Here is a 5151-nt window from a genome sequence, read left to right on the forward strand (position 1 = left end):
ACTTATTTTTGATAGGTAACGGTCTCCAGCTCATGAGCCTAGGCTTCTCTATACCTCACAGAACACCACCTCCATCCTCACTGTACTGCACACCCAGAACACCTACCTCCCATCATCTCTCTATGTACTGACACTCAGAACACCACCTCCCATCCTCACTGTACTGACGACACAGAACACCACCTCCCATCCTCGACTGTACTGACCACACAGAACACCACCTCCATCGCCCACTGTACTGAGACATCACCAGAACACCACCTCCCATCCTCACTGTACTGACACACAGAACACCACCTCCCATCCTCACTGTACTGACACACAGAACACCACCTCCCATCCTCACTGTACTGACACACAGAACACCACCTCCCATCCCCACTGTACTGACACACAGAACACCACCTCCCATCCTCACTGTACTGAGACACAGAACACCACCTCCCATCCTCACTGTACTGACACACAGAACACCACCTCCCATCCTCACTGTACTGACACACAGAACACCACCTCCCATCCTCACTGTACTGACACACCAGAACACCACCTCCCCATCCTCACTGTACTGACACACAGAACACCACCTCCCATCCTCACTGTACTGAGACACACAGAACACCACCTCCCATCCTCACTGTACTGACACACAGAACACCACCTCCCATCCTCACTGTACTGACACACAGAACTACCACCTCCCATCCTCACTGTACTGACACACAGAACACCACCTCCCATCCTCACTGTACTGACACACAGAACACCACCTCCCATCCTCACTGTACTGACACACAGAACACCAACCTCCCATCCTCACTGTACTGAGACACAGAACACCACCTCCCATCCCCACTGTACTGAGACACACAGAACACCACCTCCCATCCTCACTGTACTGAGACACAGAACCACCACCTCCCATCCTCACTGTACTGACACACAGAACACCACCTCCCATCCTCACTGTACTGACACACAGAACACCACCTCCCATCCCACTGTACTGAGACACAGAACACCACCTCCCATCCTCACTGTACTGACACACAGAACACCACCTCCCATCCTCACTGTACTGAGACACACAGAACACCACCTCCCATCCTCACTGTACTGACACACAGAACACCACCTCCCATCCCCACTGTACTGAGACACAGAACACCACCTCCCATCCTCACTGTACTGAGACACAGAACACCACCTCCCATCCTCACTGTACTGACACACAGAACACCACCTCCCATCCTCACTGTACTGAGACACACAGAACACCACCTCCCATCCTCACTGTACTGAGACACACAGAACACCACCTCCCATCCCCACTGTACTGAGACACAGAACACCACCTCCCATCCTCACTGTACTGAGACACAGAACACCACCTCCCATCCTCACTGTACTGAGACACACAGAACACCACCTCCCATCCTCACTGTACTGAGACACAGAACACCACCTCCCATCCTCACTGTACTGACACACAGAACACCACCTCCCATCCTCACTGTACTGACACACAGAACACCACCTCCCATCCCCACTGTACTGAGACACAGAACACCACCTCCCATCCCACTGTACTGACACACAGAACACCACCTCCCATCCTCACTGTACTGAGACACACAGAACACCACCTCCCATCCTCACTGTACTGAGACACAGAACACCACCTCCCATCCTCACTGTACTGACACACAGAACACCACCTCCCATCCTCACTGTACTGACACACAGAACACCACCTCCCATCCTCACTGTACTGACACACAGAACACCACCTCCCATCCTCACTGTACTGACACACAGAACACCACCTCCCATCCTCACTGTACTGAGACACACAGAACACCACCTCCCATCCTCACTGTACTGAGACACAGAACACCACCTCCCATCCTCACTGTACTGACACACAGAACACCACCTCCCATCCTCACTGTACTGAGACACAGAACACCACCTCCCATCCCCACTGTACTGAGACACACAGAACACCACCTCCCATCCTCACTGTACTGAGACACAGAACACCACCTCCCATCCTCACTGTACTGACACACAGAACACCACCTCCCATCCTCACTGTACTGACACACAGAACACCACCTCCCATCCCCACTGTACTGAGACACAGAACACCACCTCCCATCCTCACTGTACTGACACACAGAACACCACCTCCCATCCCCACTGTACTGAGACACAGAACACCACCTCCCATCCTCACTGTACTGACACACAGAACACCACCTCCCATCCTCACTGTACTGAGACACACAGAACACCACCTCCCATCCTCACTGTACTGACACACAGAACACCACCTCCCATCCCCACTGTACTGAGACACAGAACACCACCTCCCATCCTCACTGTACTGAGACACAGAACACCACCTCCCATCCCCACTGTACTGAGACACACAGAACACCACCTCCCATCCTCACTGTACTGAGACACACAGAACACCACCTCCCATCCTCACTGTACTGAGACACACAGAACACCACCTCCCATCCCCACTGTACTGAGACACAGAACACCACCTCCCATCCTCACTGTACTGAGACACAGAACACCACCTCCCATCCTCACTGTACTGAGACACACAGAACACCACCTCCCATCCTCACTGTACTGAGACACAGAACACCACCTCCCATCCTCACTGTACTGACACACAGAACACCACCTCCCATCCTCACTGTACTGACACACAGAACACCACCTCCCATCCCCACTGTACTGAGACACAGAACACCACCTCCCATCCTCACTGTACTGACACACAGAACACCACCTCCCATCCTCACTGTACTGAGACACACAGAACACCACCTCCCATCCTCACTGTACTGACACACAGAACACCACCTCCCATCCTCACTGTACTGACACACAGAACACCACCTCCCATCCTCACTGTACTGACACACAGAACACCACCTCCCATCCTCACTGTACTGAGACACACAGAACACCACCTCCCATCCTCACTGTACTGACACACAGAACACCACCTCCCATCCTCACTGTACTGACACACAGAACACCACCTCCCATCCTCACTGTACTGACACACAGAACACCACCTCCCATCCTCACTGTACTGACACACAGAACACCACCTCCCATCCTCACTGTACTGACACACAGAACACCACCTCCCATCCTCACTGTACTGACACACAGAACACCACCTCCCATCCCCACTGTACTGAGACACACAGAACACCACCTCCCATCCTCACTGTACTGACACACAGAACACCACCTCCCATCCTCACTGTACTGACACACAGAACACCACCTCCCATCCTCACTGTACTGACACACAGAACACCACCTCCCATCCCCACTGTACTGAGACACACAGAACACCACCTCCCATCCTCACTGTACTGACACACAGAACACCACCTCCCATCCTCACTGTACTGAGACACACAGAACACCACCTCCCATCCCCACTGTACTGACACACAGAACACCACCTCCCATCCTCACTGTACTGAGACACAGAACACCACCTCCCATCCTCACTGTACTGAGACACAGAACACCACCTCCCATCCTCACTGTACTGAGACACACAGAACACCACCTCCCATCCCCACTGTACTGAGACACACAGAACACCACCTCCCATCCTCACTGTACTGAGACACAGAACACCACCTCCCATCCTCACTGTACTGAGACACAGAACACCACCTCCCATCCCCACTGTACTGACACACAGAACACCACCTCCCATCCTCACTGTACTGACACACAGAACACCACCTCCCATCCCCACTGTACTGAGACACACAGAACACCACCTCCCATCCTCACTGTACTGAGACACACAGAACACCACCTCCCATCCTCACTGTACTGAGACACAGAACACCACCTCCCATCCTCACTGTACTGACACACAGAACACCACCTCCCATCCTCACTGTACTGAGACACAGAACACCACCTCCCATCCTCACTGTACTGAGACACACAGAACACCACCTCCCATCCCCACTGTACTGACACACAGAACACCACCTCCCATCCTCACTGTACTGAGACACAGAACACCACCTCCCATCCTCACTGTACTGACACACAGAACACCACCTCCCATCCTCACTGTACTGACACACAGAACACCACCTCCCATCCCCACTGTACTGACACACAGAACACCACCTCCCATCCTCACTGTACTGAGACACACAGAACACCACCTCCCATCCTCACTGTACTGACACACAGAACACCACCTCCCATCCTCACTGTACTGAGACACAGAACACCACCTCCCATCCTCACTGTACTGAGACACACAGAACACCACCTCCCATCCCCACTGTACTGACACACAGAACACCACCTCCCATCCTCACTGTACTGAGACACACAGAACACCACCTCCCATCCTCACTGTACTGACACACAGAACACCACCTCCCATCCTCACTGTACTGAGACACAGAACACCACCTCCCATCCTCACTGTACTGACACACAGAACACCACCTCCCATCCTCACTGTACTGAGACACAGGCAGCTGGAGCAGAGATCCTCATCAGGAAGTTGGGGCCCCTGCAAACACGTTTACGCGTCACTTGATAACTTTCTGGAACTGCTAACCACCAAGGCTTCCACCCCTGCACCCTTCCCAACCCCCCCACTGACCACAGAGTCCCCAGGGGAGCAGCAGGTGGCAGGGGGCCCTGGTTAGAGAGGAGAGGGGAGGAGTGGTGTGGGGTGGGGGAGGGGATTGATATTACGCAATCGACTTCCATCGGCCACATTTCTTATCTTTCTCGGGTTGGGGGGGAGGCTGGGTTAGTCGATCCCCCCCCCCCCTCATTGCCGTGGTTACTGTCTGGATTTGAGATTTAGTTGAACCCCCCTTCCTCTCTTCTTCCAAGTAAAAATGGCTTCTTTAGATGTTAAGCGCAGAGGTGGTGTGCCACCTGCCCCCCCTCCTGCCCCCTCCCCTCCTGCCCCCCCCCCCCCCCCTCGTAATCCTTCCATCTCCAGTTGCAGTCGTCTGATAACAGGAGCCTCAGCACTGAAGAAAGGGAGCTTGTGCAACTGTGTCCCGATGCCACACACACACACAACCTCACGTCCAACGATTCTAATCTACT

The sequence above is a fragment of the Osmerus eperlanus genome, chromosome 27 (genome assembly GCF_963692335.1).
Source record: "Osmerus eperlanus chromosome 27, fOsmEpe2.1, whole genome shotgun sequence".
Lineage (NCBI taxonomy): Eukaryota > Metazoa > Chordata > Actinopteri > Osmeriformes > Osmeridae > Osmerus > Osmerus eperlanus.